At 44.1% G+C, this 15,142-nt stretch overlaps 2 long non-coding RNA genes across 5 annotated transcripts in view; one reads left to right on the top strand and one right to left on the bottom strand.

Moving 5' to 3' along the window:
- Positions 1–1,578: 1,578 nt before the first annotated feature.
- Positions 1,579–15,142, bottom strand: part of LOC147029007 (uncharacterized) — a 57,064-nt gene continuing 43,500 nt past the window's right edge. For all 4 annotated transcript variants that reach the window (XR_015057799.1, XR_015057798.1, XR_015057800.1 and 1 more), the window contains one exon: positions 1,579–2,516. This is a non-coding gene — a long non-coding RNA (uncharacterized LOC147029007). The remainder of the gene's footprint in view (positions 2,517–15,142) is intronic.
- LOC147029008 (uncharacterized) overlaps positions 2,516–15,142 on the top strand; it is a 43,628-nt gene continuing 31,001 nt past the window's right edge. Inside the window, exon 1 of the long non-coding RNA XR_015057802.1 lies at positions 2,516–6,072. This is a non-coding gene — a long non-coding RNA (uncharacterized LOC147029008). The remainder of the gene's footprint in view (positions 6,073–15,142) is intronic.

Raw genomic sequence — 15,142 nt, 5'->3', positions numbered from 1 at the left:
AAATATGGTTTTCTACACCTGCAAATCATTGCCTTGAAACGCTCCGATAACTCCATAATCTCTCACCTGGAAGGAATCAGACGTGCGCAAGGTGAGACCTCTTTTTCAACATATCATATTAAATTGTTTTTCAACGAGCCATTATTTTGTAATTCTATCCTGAAAAATAGAGCATGAAGGAAAGGGGACTTTGAACATTTTGTTGATGCCGAAGCCTCGCTTTAAGGTGTGATTATGCATTGTAGCTTTTGGGCCTTTGCACCACCTTGTCCCCCACTCTCCGGCCCCCCACCCCACCCCCTCCTCCATCCAGCTCTGCTTCCTCTCCTCCCCACTACCCACATCCTCCTCCTTTTCCTCGTGCTCTGCTCCCTCAAACATTCCCCAATAATGTACTCCAACTGTGTCGATCTGGTAGTTTCATATCTGTCGTCTTACATCCAACAACTTCAACCTCTCCTTCCAGGTCACTTCGTTATCACCCAGCATTGTGCGACTTTTGCAAAACCTTCCTCACAAATGATGAATTACTGTAACGTACTCCATAATGTCTTTCCATGGATACTCTCTCTCCACCACCTTGAGTGACCAGTGATACACATTGGAGGTGGTGTAACTTGAGTAATCTCCTTTCCCACAGTCCTTGCACCTCTTTCCCCACCTAACACCTTGCAGTATCTCTGGCTGTATGTTCCCCTCTGTGACAACCTCTTGTTTTTATTCCTCCGTAGTCAAAGATGCCGGAAGCATGTTTTCAGGTTCGTTCGGCTGTCTGTCTGTCTGTCTGTCTGTCCGTCTGTGCTTGTGTAGCAGAGTTTTGTTACCGCGATAACTTGTGAACTACTGAAGAGGTTCCAACGAAACTTGGCAAAAGTAGAAACGAATACAAACATGAACTGATTCGATTTTGGGTTCGAAGCTCAAAGGTCATGGTCATGTCACCTTTAATTGAAAATCTTTGTTTCCACAATAACTTGCGAACCACAGGGGGCCAAGGGGTGGGGGGGGTTAAAACCAAACTTGATACAAGTATGGACTGCCATTACAAAGATGAACTGATTAAATTCTGGGATCAACAGGTCCAATCCAAGGTCACATCTCTTTGGAAAATCATTTTGCAGATCATAATTTAACTTTGAAGCATTTGATTTCTCTCTCTCTATCTCTATCTCTATCTCTATCTCTATCTCTATCTCTATCTCTATCTCTATCTCTATCTCTATCTCTATCTCTATCTCTATCTCTATCTCTATCTCTATCTCTATCTCTTTCTCTTTCTATCTCTCTCTATCTCTTTCTCTCTATCTCTCTCTATCTCTTTCTCTCTATCTCTCTCTATCTCTCTCTATCTCTCTCTATCTCTCCCTCCCCTCTCCGAGCCTCAGCATAGTCCTGGGGGTCCACTTGACTATTCCAATGGAACGAGGTGCCATAGTCCCTGTTATTCAAATTACATTATCGCTGTAATTCATTGACATTATTTGTCAAATGAAGAACCCTTGCAATTTCAATCATAAATCTACTTTTCCTTAGTTTGAATGATTACCATGGATACAACAGAAAGAATAAAGCCAGCCCTTTTACTCAAATAATCTTTATTCAACGATGACTTGTGTATTTACAAAAAAAAGTTTACAATCACCATAAATGTAATGATTATTATTAATACCCTTCACCCCACGAATATAGTTAAATCCAAAGGGATCATAAATCCTTCCCTTCAATTAACTATATATCAATCAAACATAAAGGTATTTACCATTGATCTAGATCTCTATGCTCATTGCTCACAGTATATGGAAAATCCACTTTGTCGACTTTTAGTCTTGGAACCTCCCCCCATTCTTATCAAGGGGTGTCTACTGCTCGTACAAGTCTTCCCTTTCTCTTCCTTTATGTGCCTTGTCCATTTCGATTATCTTCCGCATAAGCCACCCCCTCCAACCCCACCACTGTCTCCTATTCTTAGCACCTCTTTCCATTCATCCACCTCAAAGGAAAGATAAAGCCTTTCCTTTCTATTTTCTTCTTTCCGACATAAATCTACTTATTTTCTGCTGCTCTCTTTTTGAAGTATGGTTGTTTGGATGCTTCCTGTCTTCCTATGTACAGGTGGCCACAAAGTGGGGGATCAATTCGATAACATTCAGTTATATTTGTTGTTCACCACCGTTATCCAAACGCACTTGCATGTCTTCTTTCATGACTTTCATCATCTGGAGATGCCTGATTTGGCCGAGCGCTTACAGGTTGTCTTCTTTGGAGATCGATGAATGGAGGTCTCAATAACCTGAAGATGTTCAAAGAGGGATGCGGATCGACCACTTTGTGGTGCAGAAAGAACACAACCTATTGTAAAGGCTGTACATTCCCATTCTCTCAAAATCCTTGGCGTTGGTGCATCCTTTCCAAAAGTTTCAAGAAATGCAAGACGCTTTGTTTAGTCCGTGTTCATTCGTGCATCCACACCGATGCTACGAGCCTCCTCAACATTGTATGGACTTCGATCACACATCCTGAAAAAAAAAAAGATATTATTAATTATACGTATATCCTCCTACTATTCATTTGCAATTGCTCATTGGCTTTGACACCAATACAATTTTATTTTATTACAGACCCTTGGCATCAAGAAGCTACATATATTGAACAAACCTTTTCAAATGGAGCACCTCGCCACCATTAGAGCATTAAATTGCATCACATGTGGCAATAAATGCGAAATGTTGCTCCCTGATTGCTGGCTCGATGACAGAAGACACCATTTGCATTTTTACCATCCTTACCCCGTTTAGAATCGCATGCGGGCACGGGTGGGGGCAAATTGCAAGTATAAGAATGCAAAAAAATTTTTATCGTCCTCGATAAATAACGAAAAAGAACGAAGTATACTGACAAAGAACAAACGCTTTTTGGCCACCCTGTACAAATCGAATCAGTTTGTTCTTATCACCTGCCCAACTCATTCACCAAGTTTTATCATGACTGATCAACAACGTTTTGAAATATCTTGTGATGTATCGTTTTTGACCCTATCTTTCAATGGTGGAGAATCACTTCAAAAATGATCGTATCAGGATCCACACCAATATCAAATCAATTTGTCCCAGTCACACACCCAACTCGTCCACCAATTTTGTCCAAATCTATCCATAACTTTTTGAGATATCCTGCTCACAGATAAACAGACACACAAACAAATAGAGGTGAACATGTAACCTCCACCCACCTTTGGTGGGGGTGGTAAAGATATTGTAGAATTAAGAATGGCACTTCATATAGCAGATACCTCCACCAAGCTGATTAGTTTACATTTTACATCCCACTGATAGGCCGGATCTGCATGCGGACGTGCACTAAAATCTAATCGGCTTATTCTTGTCAACGACCCAACTCATCCATCAAGTTTTGTCATCATCTGTCCACAACGTTTTGAGATATCGGGCTTTATATCATTGGTGTTGACTGGTTGATGTGCAGTGTTTGGCTTGTGCCAGACGTAGTGCTTTGAATTTAGACCAAAAGTTCAATTTTTGTCTCGTCTCACCAAAAATATTTGCTCTACCTGCCTGCGGTATCATTGAGATGTTTTTTTTTCACAAACTCCATACGAGCTTTTAGATGTCTTTTTCAGTAATGCCTTATTTCGTGCCACCTGTCCATGGAGGTCACATTTGTGAGGGGAACAAGATATTGTTGATTGATGAACACTGGCCCCCATCTCGGACATAGAGCCTTGCAGATGTTTCAAAGTCATTGTGGGATTTAGAGTGACATCCCGACCCAGTTTCCTGCTTGTCTGGCTGCTGAGCTTGGATGGGTGACCGGATCTGGGTAGAAACTGGGTGGAATGATACATCATCCACTTCTTAATGATGGATTTCACCAAACTCAAAAGGAAAATGAGTGACTTCAAAATCTTCTTATAACCCTCTCCTGAACAGTGTTTCTCCACCACTCTATGTCTGACTTCTTTGTTAAGCTCCTTGGACTTCATGTTTCATGAGAATCATCTGATTTTCTCTTTTAATCGAATTTATTCACATTTTATCTACATCTTTTAGCTTTATCACTTTAGAGTAATTTATGAAGAATCTATATATTAAGTTTGATTTGAAAGCATCATGAAATAAGTTCAGGTGCATCAAATGTGAAAACTTTGGAGAGGGGGGAATACTTTGCAGGCCAATTTATACACTATGTATTGCTTTTAGCCCTATCTCTCATTGGTGAAGAATCACTGAAATAATGATAGGATCTGGATCTTCACCTGAATGTCGTAAATTTGTTGTTGTCACGTCCAACCTGTCCACCAACTTTCATCAAAATCCGTCCACTACTTAAGATATCCTGCTCATGGACAGACAGACAGACAGACAAACAGGGCTACAAATATAACCTCTGTCCACCTTAGGTGGCAGAGGTAATGAGACTGAAGATAGGCATGGTGATTCAGGCAAGAGCTTTTGGTGTCTGAAATGTCTTAACTGTTTGTTTAGTTATTAAAGACCAGCAAATACAACCCCTCACTTCACTGATGGGTCAATCAAGGGTGGGCAGGGAGTGTGGGGGGGGGGGGGAGAAAGAGGGTGGGAGACAAGACATGACATGAAGACACACACAAGCAGAGACAGGGAGAAAGCGAGAGAGGTGTGGGAAGAGAGTGCTGCATTGAATGAGGAGGGGACAAAATGAGAGAAAAGGGTGGGGGAGAGCAGGAAAAACAAAAAAAAAGACAGGTGAGGGGTGGAGGTGGGGTTAGCAAAGACAATGATAAGTGACGTGTAATGACTGAACACGGAAAAAAAAAAACTCATGTCACAACAGTTGTACACACAACGACACAACAGAGTTTGTAAAGTAATCTGCTGGCACATCTGCAGAAACGTTGATATTCCAGTTCCAGAAAATTCGTGGGAAAATGAACCAAAAACAACGTACGACTTTATGATCCCATCGGACGTGAACATCGAAAACAAAGCATTGCGACCAGATATCATACTTAGGTGCAAAAAAAGAGAAGACGACATTGCGACTTTGGTGTTAATACCAGTGATTTTGGACTAACAATGCAGAAATCAAGAAAATGACCAACTACCAAGACTTCACAGATAAAGTGAAAAGATCCTGGAAGCTGAAGAATGCCAAAGCTGCACCAGTGATAACAAAGAACTTCACAAAGATATTAAAAACCATCCCTGGGAATATCACTACAAACAAACTACAGTTGGAAGCTGTCCGGGACTCAGCGACGATCCTGAAGAGAGCCCTCGGTACAAAACTTTGAGAACAGAAAACTTCACAGCTTGATCCATGAATCGTGACCCCTTACCCAAATGAAGGAGGATACTTTGAGTTCACCCTGAAAGGACTCCATTCCACATTATGAAACTCGCATATTAAGATACCAATCAACAACACATGCACGCACGCACGCACGCACGCACGCACGCACGCACGCACGCACGCACACACACACACACACACACACACACACACACACACACACACACACACACACACACACACAGACACACACGCACACAAACTGCCTTTTCTTAGTATAGAAGATAGAAAACAGAGCGTGACACAATAGCAATGTACAACAACTAACCAATAACAAGTGGAGACAATAATTTATAATTTACAGATAAACAGTCATCTTGGCTTCTTTCTTTTCTTTTCTTTTCTTTTTTTTTTCTTTGTGGAGAATAGAGAGGAGAAAATGAGGTTTGGTGTGGTGGTTGAGCTCGTTCACACAGTTCGTGTGCAGCTGAGTTTAAATATCTGGGACAGTTTTCAAAAATATGGAGGACCGCTTGTTTAGAAAAAAATTCATAACATTGGTCATCATATATGGTATTCCGGATGCTGATGATTGCAGAATCTTGAATTTCGCAGATACAGAAGTGTCGAAGCTCATGAAACGGAGGGAACTGGCACGGTGTGGAATAGCCGTGTAAAGTTTTCGGCTATGCCAACATCTTGCCAACTCCCAGAGCTTGCATCAATGGAATGTTAACCCTCGTCAGAAATGCCTGAAATGTCAGCTTCTCCTTCCTTGGCATGGCGGTGAGCATACCTCAATCAACGTCCTGTTGATTTCATCCATTGTTATACTTTGTGATGCACACTACGGCTTCTTGGCTATATGGTACATTCTTGCTGTCATAATTCCCTCCTTTTCATCTTGTTTTATCTCTCTTCCTTCTTATACTTGTGTTCCTGCTTTTACTTTGGTGCTTGCTTTTCAATTTTTTTCTCCTGGTTTTGCATTTGGCAAATTCATTCCGGTGGTGTATAGACAACAGATCCCTTTACTTGGGCTGTGTATAGGCAACAGACCACTGCCACGATCGCTCCCGAAAATAAAAAAATAACCTGGGTGACGTACATGAGGCCAAAGCATACATACTGCTTCTGTGCACATACATCCATTGTGGTTACACAGCTCGGATAATTCCAATTGCACTGGCCCATAAGCTGACACATGAGGCCTGAAGCCTGAGGCCTACACGTACTGTCACCTTCGCAAAGCCAATGATGCCTATCGGCTCCAACATTTTGATATTTTATGATCCCCTTCCCAGTAACTTGGGTTGTTTTACACTGAATGGAAAACTTGTAGGGAAGGCATGGCGGTTGTGAATATGACCCTTCTGAAGAGGTATTAGGGTTACCAGAGGCAGACACCAAAATGACAGACTGATTTTTTATTTTTCAGGTTACAATTGTGGGTGGTGTTGAGCAAGCTGTCCAGCCAACGGGTGTCGAGTGAACATACAATCACTTGCTCCATCATATGACTTATTTTACATTAAAATGGATGACTTATTGGTGAATCCATTTTAGTGGAAATGGTGATATCATTGTCTTTTGGATTATATCGATGAGAAAAGCTGCTTTACTTTTTTTTGGCACCACCCAGATAGATTATGTGGCTTTAATTCTATGCATTATGCTTTGTAAGCTCTGCAAGTTTATTTGTGATGCCTGAACCAGAAACAGCAAGCATATAGCTTGCAAAACCATTCATTTTGACCTTTGGGGCAAGTTGCATGTTTTCTTGGCATACATTGTCGAGGCTCCTGTGGGAGCTGGAATAAAGCATGGACCACGACATAACGGAACAAAAAGAAGAGTACATTTTGGCCTTCGTGCAATGGTGCTAGTTATAGTCCCCTTCCGGTTTCACTGGAAGGAATTATATGCTTGCTCTCCGTCTGTCTGTCCATCCATCCCACCTTTTATTTTTTTTTGCAACTTTTTTTTTCCCAAACCCTTTAACATATTTAACTGAAACTTGGTAAGTGTACGTGTTCATAACTTCTTTAAAGTGTATGTGTTCATGAGAAATGTCTGGGGAATTTTCCCCGGCGGCCTCCCGAATAATTAATATTATGTACGAAGGTATTTCACGACCAAGCCAATTTTAATGTTTATTCACTTCACATAATTCAGGATGTGAATCACATGTCAATCAGTTTGTTTATAAGCCTTGAAAAGTCGGGCGAAAACCAAAAGTTTTTTTTTAATGAAAGACCTCTATTTTCTTTCCTCGACATCAGTGTTTCTCAACATTTTTTGTCCCACGCCCCACTTTGATTTTCAACAAAATCGTATGCCCCACCATGATTGGAGACACTACAGTATATACTGTTGTGGGGCCAGGACGTCGGCTTGTTACGAGCGACATTCGTGCTTTTGACACGTTCCTCTCGTCCATGAAACATCACCAAGTTCTCTGCCTTGTCTGCATGCTGTCTGTCCGTCTTGTCTGCACGTTGTTTAAGGCATATCTCGGTAGGGACCCCCTCAAAACCAGTAATCTGTAGTTCCCAAGTTAAGAACGGGTTAAAGATTGTTAATAAAAACATTGTCGTGAATATATTGCTTGTGTCGTGTTCCCCGCTGTTCCCCAATAAATCTGGTTGGTTCGTATGAAGTTGCCGCTATGCATTAATTTGTGTCGCGTCGAGGAACGATCCGTTCGATTGGCATATAAAACCAAATTGGTTACAGACTGGCAGAAAACGCTCGGCATCTGACAAAACCAGTTTGTAACCGGGGTTCTATTTCCCCAACTGGTAAAGGCCCTGTCACACCTTGACGATTTAGCCAGCGTATGCCGACGTATGAAAAATTTGGCTAAAACGCTGGCACACGTCGAATACGTTATGGGTAAGTTTGTATACGTTAAGAGCACGCTGACATACGTCGTAGTACGCTGGCATTCGTCGTAGTATGCCGAGCTGTTAGACAAATTTTCCATGCTTGAAATTTTTCGACGCATGCCAGCGTATGACTCTCACGTTCCGCATAACGCTGGCTATAAGTTGTAGGCACGTTATGCGATCGTTGACACACGTCGAAACACGTTACTTGTAAGTTACTCATCAGTCGAAACACATCAAGGTAATGTTTAGTGTCCCCGAAACTTATTTCTAACCTATGAGTAACGTGTTGTAGGCACGTTATGCGATCGTTGACACACGTCGACACACGTTACTTGTAAGTTACTCATAACTCGAAACACGTCGAGGTAATGGTTGGCGTCAGTGTTCCAGACTCCCTGTTTTTTTTTTTTCTTCGGAATGACGTTGATGTTGACACTTCGATTTCTAGTGTGGTTATTATATAATATAATTAATAGGCTTCCGCTCAATGATTTAAATCATAACTGCACTAGAAATCGAAGTGTCAACATCAGCGTCATACCGAAGAAAAAATAAAAAATAAAAAACCCAGGGAGTCTGGAACACTGATGCCAACCATTACCTCGACGTGTTTCGACTTATGAGTAACCTACAAGTAACGTGTGTTGATGTGTGTCAACGTACTACGACGTATGCCAGCATGCTACGACGTATGCCAACGTACTCCGACGTGTGTCAACGATCGCGTAACGTTCCTACAACTTATGGCCAGCATATGCGGAACGTGTGTCATACGCCGAGTATGTCGAGAAATTTTCAACATGCTGAAAATTTCTCTATGTACTCGGCGTATGACAACGTATGCCAGCGTACTACAACGTATGCCAACGTACTACGACGTATGCCAGCATGCTCTTAACGTATACAAAACTTACCCATAATGTATTCGACGTGTGCCAGCTTGGTTCGGCAAATTTTTCATACGTTGGCATACGCTGGCTAAAACGTTAAGGTGTGACAGCGGCTTGACACTTCGATGTCTAGTGCGGTTATGATTTGAATCGTCGAGCCACAGCCTATTAATAGCCTACGCCACGTGATCGTCGGCGATACACTGCCGCGCTATGCATAAGTTAGACTATCGTTGGGCATAGGTTGTGAACGCCGACAACACGCTCAGCATTCGTTGGTATAAGTTATCGATATGTGATTGAAACGTTCTGTGTACGTTACTAATACGTTATGCATACGTCCAACTCATTATTATACGGCCAAAACTTAAAAAAAACATCAATAGTTCAGCGTACGCCAGCACTTTACATGCATTTTGAGACCTTGCCATACGCTGGCTAAAACGTCAAGGTGTGACAGGGCCTTTAGGTCCAGGATTACGTTGGTATCGCGATTGAAGACGTGTGACCCAAAGCCTGTGCCGAGCCAGCCGGCGTTATAAACCCCGGAGACAGCCGGAGTGGGTTGAGAATCCCTCCGTCGCTGAATCCTCAACAAATATGTATTCAAAAAGCTTTATTAAAACTTTATTGCAAATTTTATTCAATTGCAACTCACTTCAACAGGAGCCCTGCCCTTGACGCTGGCTGCAGATTTGTTTGATTCGAGGAGCCAATTTTGTCAGTTTCAGCCTTAAATCACCACGTTTCGTGATTTCCAGTCGATTTCTCTGAGCTTGCAGCAAATCGGTAACAACACTAAATCCACATTCGACTAAATAAGATGATGGAAAGTTTATCAAAACTTCCCTTGCCAAAGTAGTCGAGTTTGGCTATTTCTTTTCGCTCTCCTTAGACAGCCACATCATGGTTCATTTGATCTTGAAAAGAGTTTTCACAGACTCATCTTGTTGCTCTGGTTGTTGAAGTATTGCTCTGGTACTTCAGATAAATCCACCAGAAATGGCTGAGTCAACCAAGAAGGGAACTCACAGCAAAGCTATGAAAGCGATCACAAATTGATTCCTTAATTCTGAATCTTCATGCCCCACCAAAACATTGCCACACTCCACCTTGAGAAACACTGGTCTACATCATGAGAATGAACCTTCAAGGAACGGTGTGTGTATGAAACCGCTACCACGATCGCTGCGAACGAAACATCCATTATGTCGTTTGAGTTGTAATCAAAATGTACCTTTGTTTCCTCAAAACAGTATCTTTATTTAATGATAAAAGACATGTTGTTCAGTCTTCATATGTACATCAGAGGCCTTTAAACAATCTGAGCTGTGTGAAGAGAAAAAAATCGTGGCAATTTTTGGACGGCTGGAAGAGGAGGCTTGGCCTATGGAATGGGCGGCGCTTATAACCTCCTCCCCCCCCCCCCCAACCTGCTCCCACAGACAGACAGACAAACCCACACACCCACAGACATGAACTCAGCTAAATATATTAGATTTAAAGGATTGCTGTAAATTATGTTAATTTTGCAACTTCCTCTGTTCAACTTTATTAAAATTGTAAACCTCAAAACATAGTTCCTTTACCTAAAGTAAAAACCGTAACCTGAAAGCAATTGAATGGTTTCCCCGTCTGCACGGATCATCAGTTGGGCATCGTTCTTCCTCGACATTTCGATCCTTTCAGTCAGAACCTCTCCAAACAACAGATCCACAACATCGGTCGTGGATCCACATAAGTAAATTATGGACCCCAGGAGATCCTCAACCTTGTCATGGATCCACATCAGTAGATCTACACCCTCCGTCATGGATCCACATCAGTAGGTTACCGACATCAGTTGATCCACATCAGTCGATTACCTACATCAGTTGATCCATAACCTCAGTTGTGTCGAGGCAGTCAGTCAACCCATCGATGCAACATCACAAATCGGACTCCATTCGATAGAGGATTAAATGTTGCATCATATCATGATGCTGCTTTACTTTACTTGGCACCACGCAGCTAGATTATGTGGTTGCATTAAAATGATTATGTCCTATTGTCAGGTCAGGCAAGATTCGATCTGTGACTTGCAACAGGTACCATGTAAACCTGAATGAACCTGTTTCATGGTCGGGTTGTCGGCGATGAAACAGTCTCCCTCACCAGGTTTCCTGGTGAGGAGGGTGCATGACACGGACACCCAACAGGATTAAAAACAAAACCTGTCAAAGGGTGGAGGAGCTCCTTGTGAGCCAACAACCATCCGTATCTAGTGCCCAACTGTGTCTGCTGACGTCTTCCTGCAGTTGGGTTGCGTTTTTTTTTAAAGAGGTTGGTGGCAGGATTTGCACTCCGGCCACCGTAAAACCCTTCACTCCACAAAACACAAAAAGACGCAAAGAAAATGCAAAACCCACTCTGTGGGAGTACCTCCTGTGCAAGGCAGCTCACCGGATGACAGGATTGGGGCAAAGCCTTCGGGACCCCCACTCTTTGAAGCTATGAGGGAAACCAAGGGGTAACCTTCCTGGGTTAGATTGCGGGAAAGTGTGTCGGAGTGGTGCTGAGGTGTCGTCCACCAGACTGAGGTCTCCTCGAGTTAACCTGAGGTGGTCCCTTTGGGTGGGTGCCTGGAATGTCCTATCCCGAAGAGAGGATGATCACCTGTCTCTGTTATCATCTGAGCTCAAATGTTTGGACATCAGTATTGCAGCTCTCTCTGAGGTTCAGAGACCGGACAGTGGCGACATCATGGCGGGTGGTTACACCTACTATTTGTCGAGTCGCTCTGATGGTTACCATGCCCAAGGAGTTGTTGTCATTGTGTCCATTAAGATGACTGCAGTGATAATTGAGGTAACACCGGTCAACGAGCGTTTTATGAGACGAAGGATTTGTCACTCCCTGGGTGTCATTTCCCTGGTCTCTGTATATGCTACAAATGAGGCGAGTGATCTCACCGTGAAGGACGCATTCTATGCAATGCTCGAGTCTGTGGTTTATCAGTACCCCAGGTGAGATACTTTCCTCGTCTTGGGGGATTTCAAAGCAGACTGGAACTGATCAGGATGTTTATCAGCAATATGTTGGTCCCCATGGGTCTGGAACTGTGAACATGAATAGCAGTAAGATCATTGACTTTGCAAGAAGTCATGGACTTCGGGTGGCCGGTTCATGGTTTCAGCGCCCACAGGCTCATTGCTGGACCTGGTATTCCAATGCTGGTGGTGTGGCAAAGGAGATTGACCATGTGCTTGTTGATGGTCACTGGAGGATGATCCAGAACTGCAGGGTCTACCGGAGTGCTCAGTTCCTCAACACCAACCACAGGCTTGTGGTTGCAACTCTGAAGCTGCAGCCTAAATCCAGGAGAATGGTACCATCCCAGCCGAGGCTGGATGTTGGAAAGCTCAAGGATGAGTGGGCAGCTGAGGAGTTTGCAAACAGGCTGAGTGTGGATTTGGGGAGAGGGGGCTGGGTGCTTTGGAGAATCCTGAAGAGTTGTGGAGTGCCTTCAAGACCTCCATTCTTAATGTTGCCGGTGGATGTCTTGGAAATCAGCGCCGGGCGAAGAATAATTTTGTTTCTCAAGGGACACTGGATACATGCAGGGACAGGCTTGATGGCAGAGCTGAGCTGTTCAGGCAGTTGAGGTGTAAAACTGAACGTGCACTAAGGGTGGACAAGGAGGTCGAGGTGCGAGAAATCTGTGAGGGGGTAGAGCATCACCTGTGGTCAAGTGATTCTCGTCCTGCTTACAGGGGAATTCACACATTGTGTTCCTCCAAGCCCGTCCCTCGGTGTACTGCAGTAAGAGCGGAGGGTGGTGGGCTCTTGACAGAGGAGTCTGAAGTGAAGGCCTGCTGGGCCAGTTGATCTGGCCTACTGGGCCAGTACCAGGCTGATCCACCAGCTTTTGAGTTGGATGTCAGGCGTCTTACGATCCATATTACTGACCCTCCAATCAACTGTGATCCACCTTCGTTTGTGGAAACACGGGCTGCGGTGAACCGGTTGAAATGGGGGTAAAGCTCCAGGGATCTGTGGCATTTATGCTGAACTTCTCGAGGCTGGTGGAAATGCTGTAGTCATGTCATTGTATGCAGTTCTGTGCTCTGCCTGGAACACAGGCATCATCCCAACTGACTGGAAGAGGGGCCTTGTTGTCCTTCTCTGGAAAGGGAAGGGTGATCACCAAGACTGCAACAACTACCGAGGGAGTGACGCTACTCTCGGTGCCGGGCAAGGTCTTTGCTCAGATAATTATTGATTGGGTTCACCACCATCTGCTTGAGCCCCAGCACCCAGAGCCATCAGGCTTTACACCAAAGAGGTCAACGATTGACTATATCCTTGTCCTTCGGGTCCTCACTGAACCTAGACAAGAGTTTCTGCAGGGGCTGCTTGCAGCCTATGTTGATCTCTGCAAAGCTTTCAAGTCAGTGAATCAGGATGCCCTCTGGAGGATTCTTGGTCTTCGTGGGGTGCCACCAAAACTCATCGATCTGATGTCTGAACTATACTCTGGAACTGAGATGCGGTGAGATGTGGTGGTACCATCTCCGACTTATTTTCAGTTGTTGCTGGAATCTGTCAGAGGTATGTACTGGGCCCCACACTTTTCAGCGCTTGCATGGACTGGATTCTGGGGAGGATGTCAGATAGATCAAGCTGCGGTGCATCGTTTGGGAATGTCAAGATCTCTGACCTTGATTTCACAAGATGATGCAGTAATCTTTGCAGAGACTCCGGATATCCTTTTGGGGACCCTCGAGGTGCTGAATGAGGAGTCAGAGCTGCGGGATTACGGGTTTACTGGGTCAAAGCTAAGATCCAGGCATTCAATGACATCTTTGATGCTGCTATCTTGTCTGTATCTGTTTGTAGTGAAGATGTTGAAGTCATGGAGAGATGCACTTACCTTGGCAGTGATATTCATGTCTCTGCTGACTGTGAGCCAGAGGTCAATAGACGTCTGGGTCGGGCCTGGGGAGTCATGGATTCACTGGATCATGTGGTGTGGCGCTATCGGTACCTGTGCAGGATGACGAAAGTCCGAGTCATCAAGTCCTTGGTGCTTCCAGTCTTTTTTATTTTTATTTTTTGTATACACTGTTAGGGTTAGGGTTAGCCTGGTTAGCCTGGTTAGGCTTAACCTAACCATAACAAATAGCCTGGTGTTGGCGGAGTGGTTATGGTAGCGGCTTGGGATCCAAAAGGTCCTGAGTTCAAGCCCCGTTGGCCACTTAAACTAATACACACCAGGAGGTTGACTCAGCCTGTCATCCTTCCGAGGTCGACGAAGTGAGTACCAGTGTACTGGGCCCGGTGTATGCCCCGGTTCGAATAGGTGTACCATATCCCTGTGTCGTAAGGGGCGACCAGGGTTGCGTCAGGAAGGGCATCCGGCGGAAAACATGTGCCAAATCATTCTGCGGATCATAACGGATGATCCGCTGTGGCGACCCCTAATGGGAGCAGCCAAAATAAGAAGAAGAAGAAGAAGATATACTGTCGAGGCTCATATGAGAGCTAACGCACACAACATACAACAAGGAGAGCAGGAGACAAGGGTCGAGAGAAAGAAGGAAAAAAGTGTGGAACAGAGACGTGAGGAGATCTGTGGAAGGGAGAGGGATGGGGTGGGGTACATTGGGTGAACAAGATGGACACGACAGGGACTTTCAGATACTTACATGATAGGGGCTTTCAGGAAGGAAAGCAGGGAATTTGAAGGAGGAAGGTTAGGGGTGGATTCATGGGGTAGAAAAGATTGTGGTTTTGGATGGGGGAAGACAAGAGATGGTGGTGAACAGTTGTTTTGAAGACCAGGAGGGAAGAGTGGGATTGAAGAGTGTGTGGGCGTTTGTTCCAAAGCTGGGAAAAAAGAGGAATGAAAGAATGAAGGTGAGCAGTGATTCTTGATTTTGGTGATCTGCGGATGTGAAACTTGGACTCTGACCAGGGATCTGAGACTGAGACTTAATTCCTTTGGTACCAGGTCTCTTCGGAGAATCCTTGGCTATCGCAGGTCAGATTTTGTGTCCAACGAGCGGTTGCTGAGAGAGACTCAGATGATATTTG

The sequence above is a fragment of the Eptatretus burgeri genome, chromosome 4 (genome assembly GCF_056783735.1).
Source record: "Eptatretus burgeri isolate ZD-2024b chromosome 4, Ebu_testis_v1, whole genome shotgun sequence".
Taxonomy (NCBI): domain Eukaryota; kingdom Metazoa; phylum Chordata; class Myxini; order Myxiniformes; family Myxinidae; genus Eptatretus; species Eptatretus burgeri.
The sequence above is the reverse complement of the archived record's forward strand: the minus strand, read 5'-3'. Positions and strand labels throughout refer to the sequence as shown.